A 12436-nucleotide genomic window follows, 5' to 3' on the forward strand; every position below is an offset into this window, starting at 1 on the left:
GGAATTAAAGATATACTGGATAAAGACTAAAGAGTTGGAAAGTATTCCCACTTTTTCCTATTCTCTGAAAAAGTTTGTGTATGATAGATGTTCTTTTTTAAACATTTGGAAGAATACTGTGGAAGGTGTCTGAGCTTGGAGCTTTCTATGTGAGAGGGTTTAAAATTATGGATTCAATTTCTTTTATAGATACAAGAGTATTCTAATTTTCTATTTCTTCTTAGCGTCAGTTTTGATAAGTTGTATTTTTTTAAAGAATCTAAAGCTTTTCGTTCATCTCTATGGTTTTCCACCCATCAAGGCCAATTGGTGATGCAGCAGTTTTGAAAAACATACTCCACGACTGTCTTTAGGATTTTCTTCCAAGCCGTTATCCACCCCCAACAAATCTGCAAGGTTTTGCATTGTCACTTTCTACTTGGATCGACACGTGACTTCCTGTTTTCTGTAATCGAATCACAGGGCTCTAGAGAGGAGCAGATTCTATTCAAAGTCTGCAGGAGGCTCCCAACATCCAGCACCGTAACTACCGTCCTACTGGGCATGTTGATAGGTCATCCCAGCCTCACTGTGCTTTGAAAATTTGGCAACTTTTTCCCATCTTCAGTTATGTTACTTGGCCACACAGGACAAATAATAAACAGACTCATTTGAAGCAAAGACAATGAGAATAACCAGAACCAAGTGTGGGCGTGTGTGAGTAAGTAGTGACAACTGCTTCAAACTACTGCATGTCTGAAAACAACTTCATGATGTCATCAATCCCAATTTTAGAGCTGGTAAAAAGTTAAAAAGTATGTGTAACACATGAAATGTGATAGTTCTTTTTTTTTTTTTTTTTAAAGATTTTATTTTTTCCTTTTTCTCCCCAAAGCCCCCCGGTACATAGTTGTATATTCTTCGTTGTGGGTTCTTCTAGTTGTGGCATGTGGGATGCTGCCTCAGCGTGGTTTGATGAGCAGTGCCATGTCCGCGCCCAGGATTCGAACCAACGAAACACTGGGACGCCTGCAGCAGAGCGTGCGAACTTACCACTCGGCCACGGGGCCAGCCCCAGTTCTTTTTAAACATAGTGACATCTATCCATCTTTTTTTCTTTTATGAAATCTTTATTTTCTCATGTGTTTAGGAAGCATTTGTTCATTGTAAGATTGGAAAAATGTATGCCTGTATTTTCTCCTATTTGATTTCCCTTATTATAACATATTTTGTATAAAATAGTGTAAATCTGCAATTTGTTTTGGAGAGTAATTTGAGGTAAGGATCTAATTTTATCTTTTCCCAAGTTGTTATAAGAGAGTATATCATGAAACACTAAGTATGGATGTCATTGTTCCACGTGCTAAGGATATTCACCTCCTTTAATTTATTTTCTGTTTGTTACATAACAGGAATCTGGTTGGGAAGGTGTGTGGAAAAGGAAAGGGCAGTTCATTCAAATCTCAGTATCACAGGGAAGTTTCTTAATGGTCATTTCTTTCCATTGAGAGTTCCTGGGACGGCCTCACTCACCTTGCCTGACCCCGGAACCTAGAACTGAGCCTACTTCATGTCACCGTTAAAATTTTCTCTCAGGTCTGCAATCTCATGTGGTTCTTTGGAAATTCCTCTGTGGTGGAAGAACTAGGATTGTCACCATCCACAATCACACAGCTAGTGAAGGGAAAGACCGTGACCTGAGCTACGCCTGCTGACCGCGTGCCTCCTACGGTCCACCACGAGGCCATGCTTGGTAGCCCCTTTGCCAGCATTTATCACATCCCCTTCGCTAGCATTTATTACATCTAATTGAGTTGGCCATTTCTTGTTCCTTTCTTCTTACAACACCTGCACAATAAACCCTACACTTTGGGGACAAGTAATTCAATTAACTTTTATTAGATAACTGGGGGCATTGAAAGAAGGGATATTTACAGAGTCAGGCAGAGTTCAGTGATTTTTCCAGGAGGCCATGTTTCCTGTGTCATCATTCACAAAACATTTGAGGTGGAATCTGTGAATCAGGCCCTCTGTTTAGTGCTGGAGACAAAGGGATGGATCACATGGGCAGTTCCCCTTGTCCGATCAGGAAAAGTCTTTGCTTATAGGACCAGTGATCTCCTTTTCTGCAAGAGGGGCCAATTCCCCACCAAGGATGATCTGGAGGGAACTGTCAAAGATACAGCAAGTTCTGTTGCCTTGGGAGTGACTGTGATCTCAACCGATGATGCCGTTTGTGCCATAAAATAAAAACCCAAAGTGATTTAATTGATCCTGAGCTTGTCCTCTGAGTAGGGCAGCTGGCGTGGTTCGGTCCCACCAGGGAAGGCCAATATCCTGGTGCTGACCTCCATGGCCAATAACCTGGCTTCTCTGAACCATTTCGGCTTTTGTTTCCTTGAAGACTGAGTGCTTTGGAGACTGATGATGTCATGTGTCAGGTAAGGGACATAGAGGTGAGCATCATTGCTGGTCCCTGAGTTAGTTGAGACTGTTTGCAGATAACAGAAAAAGCAACTCAAACTCAAACTGGCTTAATCTACAGAAAGCCATGGTTTATGGTTCATGAAACTGGGAATTCCAAAGGTGAGGTGACCTCCGATGGAATTGATTCAGTCACATGACTATTTCCCAAGGACCCAGCCACTTTTCTCATTTCTGCTCAACTTTTTGCAGTGTCACCTTCAGCTTCAGGGTGACTTCCCTCATGGGAGCAAAATTGTCACATTCCAGGCTTGGTATTGGTACTCTGTATAGCCAAAGAGAAAGCATCTTTTTCAGTGGGTTTTCTCTTTTTCTCTCCCAGAATTCCTCAGCAAACCTCCCTCACATCTCACCGGGTTACCTGCTTGTTGCAGATCTGTCCCTGAGGCCGGTAAAGCCGGGCACCATTGGCTTAGGTCAGGCACCAGATTCAACCCTGTGGTATGGGAGGTGGTCTGACTCTGACTGGATTAGACCGGTCAGGATCCACCCAGGGCGCTGAGGGCTAGGTCACCTTTCCCCCAAGCACAAGGGCATCCCAGAGCTGAACTTGGGTACTGTTAGGATGGGAGAAGAGGTGAGTGCATGCCGTGTAGCTAACCACCAAAATCCCCCTGCAGGGCTGTGCAGCAAGTCCTTTCGAGTCCAGAGGGGAGATCAAATAAGTGGCCCTTAACTGACGCCACGAGGAGCGCTCCAGAAATTAGGATGCAAACTCTCTGATTTTAACTTTTACTAAATTTCTTGTTTGTCCATCCCTTGATTATTTTACCACCACAGGTCATGTATTCACGTGTACATGTCCACATTCCGTGCATAGGCACACACGTAGGCACATGCATACACACACGTCCTCCACTGTCTTCTTCATACTCAAGGGACAAATTTCACTCTCAGTACTAGGTTATGACAGCAGGAAGCTAGAAATGCTTAATTTACCCTCCCTCGCCTTCCTACTGACATTATTATGAAAATATGGAAAGGGATTCAAATTTCCAACAAAGTTGAAGCCAGAAATATTATTTAATAACTTATTAGAAGCCAGGAGGAATTTGTACTTTGCAGAACTTAGAGGAAGCTCCAACGAACAAAGTCAGGCCATATAGGGAAAAGGAGGTCATAGGAAATTCTTTCCCCATTATAGAGTCTCCTGCTCACTCCCTCGTTCTCCCTCGCTCTTTCTCTCTCTCAGTCTCTCTCCCTCTTAACTGACTCCTGGGCTACAGTTCCCAATAAGCTAATGGAGAAGTGAGAATTTGGCAAGTGGAAGGACTGTGGGATTAGTGCGAAGAGGGGACCCTGGTTTCATTGAGTGTTTGTGACAAGGATATAAATATCCTCCACTTCAGACTAGAGAGTGGACAGGGCCGGTTCTGCCTCAGGTTACGTAAACGTAGACTGCAAATCACGGGCGAGTTGGCCGGGAATGGGCAGAGATGTGAAGTTCAACGGGAGGCAGCGAGACCCGGATGGAACCAAACGCAAAACCACACACACTTTTTATGAGCAAACATCAAGACTGAGATCTCGCCCTGATCAAAGGGCTGAATGTGGAAGAGAGAGAACACTTGACTCGAGAGGCCGAGGAACAGAGTACGTTGGAAAAAATTTACGATAGGAAAGAGCAGAAAATTTTTCAAAAATATCTCACTTGAGCTCAATAAACTTCAGGAAGCCACAGATGAGATGAAAACACAATAGACTTTGATGAGCAGGGAGATTATTGTGATAAGGAAAGCTTTTGAGGAAGCTAAAATCTAACGACTGTTTTTAATGGTTGATAATGGATCTGGATGAAAAACCTATAAAAATGCAGAGAATCCAGCATCCTTTTCAATTTATGTGGTCACCAGAGTTAATTCCACATCCCGCACCCCTCCAACCTCTGGACAGAAGTCTTTAGGAGTTCAAAACTTACTTTTTAAATGTATGTTTAGCAAAAAGAAAATTATAAATTAAGTTCCTTCTTTACTATTTTGATTTTTCAAAGAGACCTACCATCAATGAATGCCAAATGTGCTGTTAAAACTGCTCTGAATATTAATAAATCTGACTTCTTTTAGAAGTTTTGGCCTGTGTTGCCAATTAAATGCAGAGTTTAAGTTACAGGTGTGCAGAGGAATTTGGTACACAGCTTTAGGAAGTTTAGAATGAGCCTAATAAACTAAATATAGTATTTTGCATTAAAAATGAAATCATTCAACCAAAATCAACAGCAGGAGTATTAAGAAGCAAGTTAACACTGCAGAAAATTTAATGAGAAATGCAGAGCAGCAGTTTTCAAACCGAGCTCCCTGGAGCCACGCGGGGCATCTCCGAGGCTGGTCGGGGGGCACTTAGGGAGCGGAGCCTGGGCTCCTGAGCCCCACAGCAACTGGGGCAGCTGGTCCTTTTTTAAAAAAACAATTCTTTATAATTTGGGCATCTGAGATTTTGTTTGAAATTGTTTTCCGTGGCTAAAACCATTTGAAAACGCCTGATGTTGAGTCAGATTGAGAAAGGCTCCCAAAATTTGGAGGAAAAGTACAAAGAAATAAAAATAGTGAGAGAAGATGACAGGGAGCACAATGTTGTGTTGAAGCTACACGGAGATAACAATACCTGGAGGAGAGACCAGACAGAGGAAAAGAGAGAAATAATAAAGGCATAGAAGAAAACTTGTCTGAAGCCAAATAGGTGAGCATTAAGTACAATAATAAAAGAAAATATAAGGAAAATCCAGGCCACTCTGTGTTTTGGTATCTTTAAAAGGTGTAAAAGGTGTATCTATATTTATATTCCTATAATTATGTAGGTGGGGAGTTAAAAAATAGATTGCAGTTTATTTTATTTATATTCAAGTTTTTGGTAGACTTCTGCAAATTATTGTTTTAAAAGAAAACTCTTCTAGCCTCCAAATTTTATATTAGCACATTGCTCACAGATGAGAAGCATCCATGAGAACTCACCTCTTCTCTTTTTTGGGGTGGAGGAGGGGGACCAAAAGCTTCCAGAATGTAAAATACCTGTGAGCTCTCTCTGAGGAACATTATTCCACAAAGCAGTTAAGCTGGCCAAGAAATAAGTCAAAATAAGTCAAAATGGGGTTGTTACAGTATGGAAGTACTGACTCAGAGAATTAAACTAGCTAAATAGAATTGTTTTATATATGCTCTGCTAACTAAGTGCAAAAACAGAACAAATATAATATAAAAATTATAATTTCATTACAGCATGTTTCTAAAAATCCCAAGTATTATTAACAAAACTAGGAAGAGGTGGGTAAGAGTCATGGAGCGCTGAGTGTGAAGTAGATGTGTCATCTTACTGAGGAGTAGAAAAAGGGATCTTATTCTTGATTTTGATCATTAGATAAATGTATTTCCAAGTATGATTTTTATGACGTAAGCACAATCACTAGTATAAATTTAAAAAATTACTAATTTTCATATCGCCACAGAAACATGGCGTGAAACTGCAAGAAAGCATGAAAAACAACAACGAGAATGTCTCCCAAACCCCGAAAGCATGAAACAAGCTGAGCATCAATAAGAGCAAACACCTTATTCATGACAGTAAACATAAATGGTGAAGACATTCAAATACAAAATTGATCTTAGCTTGAAATAAAAAAAATGGCAAGCAGAATCTCATATGTTACTTGTAAAGGACTGACTAAGAAAGGAAAGAAGAAGAAAAAAGAAAACGGGAAGGTTAAAAGCAAAGTGTTGGGCTAACGTATGCAGGTAACAAACCAACAAAAATGCAAAAATCTTGAATGAAAGACTCCTATGTTAGTATTATATAATTAAGAATTAAAAGCACAAAGGCATTAAAATTGATGGAGGTCATTTTATTTTGTCAAAGAGGACGAGGCGCCCTGCAGACATGAGGGTGAGGAAAACACGGGCAACGACTAGCACGTCATTGACATTTGCCACAAAGTGTTTTCGTATAAGTTACACAAGAAGAAAGAGTTTTAAATCTCAGAAGAAAAGAAAGAATTTGGCACATTTTCCTACATCTCTGAAAGATCAAGCAGCCAAAACTGAGACTATAGAGAAGCTGGATGATAACATTACTAAGTTTAACTAAACAGACCAGATTGGTATTCATACCTTACAAAGAGTTGAATACCCTTTGGTCAGAGTTCACTGAATAACTGTAAAATTTAATTAGATCAAAAAGAAAACCTTAATCATTTCAAATGGGAGAAATTATATCCTCCATTTTCTGTGATCACAAACTTGTGTCACATGGGGAAAAATTGAAATCTCCTAAAAAAAACAACAAAACTCAGCTTAAATGTGTGATTTCAAACATCTTAGGAAATAGTGCAAATGAGAATTCTCCATATCAGACATAAAGGTGCTTTGAAAGCAGTGATGAAAGAAAGAGCTGTGGCCTCAAAAATGAAACTAAATGGTAGAAATGAGATATGAGTGAAACTGATCAAAGAGTCAGTCCAAGTTAGGAAAGGAAAGGCAAGGGAAATGTAAGAAAAACAGGCGGAAAGAATAATGTTAAGCCAAAAATTAACAATTAAAAGACAATAAACTATGGAAATTATACAGAAATTAACCTAATTTCTCTTTAATTCTTTATAGGTGAAGATAGAAAGAAAAGACTATAGAGAACTTTCTGGGTAGCTAAGAAAATAAATGTGAGCATCTTGAAATAAGGACTAATTTCAAAGAATATTTCTAAAAAATTCACTTTAGAAGTGGAAAATCTTGAAAGATAGAGTAACTAAGGACTGATTTCCAGTGATGCCAAAATTTATGCTTAAAAAAGGGTGTGAGGATCAAGATAGATAGTTTTATTGGTTGGGTTCATTCAAACGTACGAGAAACAGAACAAGGAAATATATGGGAAGTTTCCTTATTCATTTATTAATAACCTTGGACAGAACTGCCATGATGCCTACCTCTAGACAGAAAAGTCATAGTCCAATCTGATCTGTGAAAATAAGCAAAATGTCCTGAATGTAACACTCGCAAATTGAGACGTGCATTCTATTAAATGAAGATGAGTTCATGACCAAATTAACAACATTCCAGGAACGCAATAATGATTTGATGTTAGAAACGTTTTACTATACAATCCGTAGGTCGAAAGAAATATCTCAATGGTAGCAAAAACAGCATTGGTTAAAATTTTCTGTCTGAATTTCTCTCTCTCATGCCAAAAGTATTAGCTGCTAGCCCAATGAAGAGCCACTTAGAAACCATTACAATGACTTAAGCTGGCGAGGAATATGAAGTGCTGTGTGAATACAGCCTGCGCTTCTGAATTTTCTAGGAGTTAATACTGGGACAGGTCAGAACCACACAGAGCATTTTACCAATGGACGCTGATCCATCCTTGACGATTCCTTTCCACCTGTGAGTCCTGACAGGAAGGTGGCAGAAACGAATGTGACACCCTCAGCGTCTTCTACAATGATGAGAAGGAGGAGAAAGATGGAGAGGAAAATATCGAAAGGTATTTTCAACAAAAATTACTGGGCGATACGTCACACACACAAAAGAGTGCGTACAACATCCACGTGCAGCTCAGTGAATGCCAGCATCCCTCTGTCCAGCTTAAGGAGACCTGCAGTGCCTCAATGCTGAACCATGGGGTGAAATCTCCCCCACCAAGTAAACCCCATCCTGAGCTTGCTTGTCATTCTTGTGCTTATCTTTGTGTCTTGGTACCTATGTATAAATCAACAGACCAAATGGTGTTTCGTTGTGCCCGTTTTTGAACTTTCTATGTGGGATGTGTGCAATGCGTTACTATGGCAGCCGTGAGAATGTGCCTCATGTTTCCTTCTACAGGGAGCGCCACTGACCAAGGGCTCAGCTGCTAAACTCTGAGGTTCATGGGTGCTGGTGCCCAGGCTGCCTCCCACATGCTGCTCGCTGGCGGTGGCTGTGGGGAGGATGCTCAGGCAGCCCTGTTCCGGGAGGCAGGCCCTTTGCAGGCCAACTGTGGCTCCACGACTCCCTGAAGCATATTTCTCGGACCACATGGCAGTCTAGGATGCTTCCGCCCAGCCTTCTCTCCCTCTCCCTTGTTGCCCTGTGATGGCTGGTCCAGCCTTTCTCTCTCATAGGCATTTCCCCTAGTGAAATCCTTGTACATCTAATTCCATCTTGGTGTCTGCCTCTTGGAAGACCTGGACCGACATAGCGGTCTTTTTTGGCTTATTTCTTTTGCTGAACATTTTCTATTTGAGTTTCATCCCTGCTGACGTGTGGATTTCATTCATTTTCTCCACTGTATAGTATCCATTGTTTGTACGTCATAACTTATTTAGCTATTTGTCTGTTGATGGACAACTACTTTGTTTTTCTTTTTTTTTGTTTTTTACGTTATAAACCAGAGGCTGGAAAACAACGTCATAGGGGTCAAATCCACCTGCTTCTGTATGGCCTTCAACAGAAAAATGGTTTTACATTTTTAAATAGTAAACAAAAAATCAAATGCAGTATAATATTTCATAACGCATGCATATATAAAATTAAAATTTTAACGTCCATAAAAAAGTTCTGTTGGGAGACGGCCGTGTTCATTTGTTTGTGTGTTGTCTGGTGACTGCTTCCCTGCTCCGTTGGCGGAGTTGAATAGCTGCTGGATGACTTGCAAAGTATAAAATATTTACCATTTGGCCCTTCATGGAGAGAGTTTGCTGGCCCTGCTCTAAACTGAGTTGCTGCGAATAATCTTCTAGCGCGAATGCGTGAGGATTACTCAGCATGTGGTGCTGGCAGAGGGATGTCTGGGCCACAGACCACGAATATGTTTAACTTTATTAGGTGACACCAAACTGTTTACCAAAATGATTGCAAGTGATTTTCTCTTCAACCGGCAGCGAATACAGAGTCATAGCTACACTGCATCCTTGCCAACGGTTGATATTGGTCAACTTGTCAGTTTTCACCCATTGGATGGACGTGGAAAGTTTTCTCACTGCAGTTTTAGCAACCATTTCTCCAATGCCTAATGACACTAATGAAACTGAACATAGGCTTAAGGTCCATTTGTATTTTCTATTTATGACATTACTCTTTTTGCTCATTTTCTCTTTGGTTGGTTGTCTTTTTCTTGATTGATTCAGGGAAGTTCTTTATGTATTTTGTATATTAATCCTTTATTATTTAATTTATCAAACTAAATTAAATACATCATTCAGTTTATGGCCTACTTTTTATCTTTATTATGTTTTTTTGATTAATAGTTCTTACATTAAAAATATTTTGTTATAGAAAATTTCAATCACATACGAAAATAGAAGTTCCTAGTTTTAATGTAGCTGAATTTTAAATATCTCACTTTTTCGCTTGTGATTTTTGTGGGTGTTTTTTGGGGGGGGGTGGGGAGGAAGATTGACCCTGAGCCAACATCTATTGTCAATCTTCTTTGTTTTACTTGAGGAAGATTGGCCCTGAGCTGCCATCTGTGCCCATCTTCCTCTATTTTGTGTTTGGGTCACTGCCACAGCATGATTTGATGAGCGATGGGTATGTCCATGTGTGGGATCTGAACTTGTAGACCCTGGGTCGCCAAAGCAGAGCACAAACTTAACTGCTACACCACCAGGCCAGCCCGTGATTTTTATGATTTAAGAAACCCTTCTTTATCCCCAAGGCACAAAGATATGAAATTCATGTATGTTGTCTTCTGAAAGTTTTATAATTTTCCTTTCATAATCCACTTGGAATTTTTTGGGTCCAGCTGGAACTGATTTCCATGTGTGACATGGCACGAGCATCTGGTGTCATTCTGTTTCCTATAAGGATACCAGTTGTCCGCGTCATTCATGGAAAAGTGAATCTTTGAAACTATTGAGTCTTTCTATCCAAGAAGATGATGTATTTCTCCAATCATTAAGCTTTTTAAATATATCTTCCAACAAAGTCTTGCAATTTATCCCATCAAAGGCTTGCCCACCTTTGGCTAGATTTGCTCTTTTATTCTTTCTATTTTTAGCTGCTGTTCGAAGAGGCACCTTTTTACCTTTAATCTTTGTATATCGTTAGGTTTAGCTCTCTCCTGTGAAGAGAAGATAGTTGGATGTGATGTTTTTTTCACTAATCTTTGTCCTTTTCCTTATATTTCTGGAACTTTTGACTATGTGTGGGTCATTGCCCTTGAAACGTCCTTGGTGGGGTTCCCCAAGGTGTGGCGTGGATGTGCCCTCCTCCAGCGAGCCTTCATTGATCTGCAAAGCTAAGGGCACCAGAACTGTTAACCGCTCTGTGAAAGGAATCTTTAGTCATCTATGATTTTCTTTATCTTTAGCGATGCTTTTTGTTTTAAAGTCAGTTTTGTAAAACTTCTTCTGGTTAACATTCTCCTCTTCCGTCTTTTTTTCATCTTTTATTTTCAAAATTTCTGTGTCTTTTTGTTTAAAACATATGTCTTATAAACAACAAGTAGCTGAATGTCTTTTTCCTTCCTGACAAATTTGTCTTTTAACTAGAGAGTTTAGTCCGATTATGTTGTTTGTGGTTACTGATATGGGTGTGTGTAATGATCTCAATCACTTTATTATAAATTTACTATGTGTCTCTCTTTTTTTTCCATTTCTTCCCCTCTATTAATTAGGAAATTATAACCTCTTTTCCTGTTCCTTAGCCAAGAGGTGATCCACTTACAACAAAGTCAGATCATGTCACTCCTCTGCTCAAACCCATCATTGCTTCCCATTTCTCTCAGAATAAAAGCCAAGTTCTATGAAAGCCCGTAAGACCGACAAGATTTGGCCCCTTGCTCTTTTTTGACTATTCTCCCCCTTACTTTGTCTGTTTTAGACACGCTCATGTCCCCGATTTTCCTTGAACCCCCAGCACATCCTCGTAGCGTAAGACCTGCGCACCTGCGGTCCCTCTCTCCAGAGCCGGCTTCTCCCAGGCGTCCCGGTGGCTCACCACCCATTAGATCACATCTGCGCTCATACACCGCCGCACCATCGAGGTCTTTCTGGTCATTCTACATAAAACGGCAACCCTTACACTCCCCGTGCCCCTCCTTAGCACTTATTACTGCTACCGAACCTGAAGTGAGTTCGCTCACCTGTTGCACAGCAAGCCAATCTCTGACACCGGTGGTGGTGGAAGAAAGTAGGAACTTTATTTTTGCACAGTGCTGAGCAAGGAGAGAGGGCAGCTAACGCTGAAATCCCAAACTCTCCGAAAAGCTCAAAGGAAGGGTTTTTATTTGGGGCTTTAGGTAGGGGAGGGGGAGCATATGGCCTTCCTGGTCGGAGCTTTCCCACCAGCCTGTCTTTGGCCTTGAGGCACTTGCAGAGAGGAGGGAACTCATGACCTTGCTTGTCAGCAGCTTTCCCACCAGCCCATATCTCTTTGTGGGAGGAGATAGTCCAGGTGCTTGTCCTTGACGGTGTCCATCTCCATGGAGGATAGTGGATTCTGGAGCCAGGAAGCCAGAGAGTAAGCAGGGAATGAGTGTTTTGGTTTTAACCCCATATATGCTGAGTTTAATGTGGGGAAACTGATATCAGGGTCGATATCATTACCTTCTGTTACATGATGTATTTTCCTGTTTATTTGTGATACGTGTGCCTTATCTACAGAAGGCAAGATCTCTGAGCGCAGGTTCTTTGCTGACGTGTTCACGACTTTATTCTCAGTGTCCACAGTGCTGTCTTGCATGCAGTAGGAATTTAGGATTAGTAGAATGAATGGATAAATCCCTTTTGATAAACGTTCAATAATTCAGATTTTCTCTGTCTCCTTGCTTGTCCTCAAATGATTGGGGCCTACGGTAAGGGAGTTACAAATATGATACCTGGAGAAGTGAGGGGTCATCTTAGATCTGGCTGAGTGCAGAGTCTTGTGCTGGTTTCTGTGTCTTGACTGACTTCTCTGGAACTGGATCACTGCACGGTGTCCACTCAGATGTGCTGGGTCCTGTGGTGACTTGGGACCTAGCACGAGCACCTAAGGCTGAAGGCTGTGGTCTGGGCCATTTTCCTCTGACCCTG

Source organism: Equus asinus, chromosome 2, assembly GCF_041296235.1.
Source record: "Equus asinus isolate D_3611 breed Donkey chromosome 2, EquAss-T2T_v2, whole genome shotgun sequence".
In the NCBI taxonomy this organism is placed as follows: Eukaryota; Metazoa; Chordata; class Mammalia; order Perissodactyla; family Equidae; genus Equus; species Equus asinus.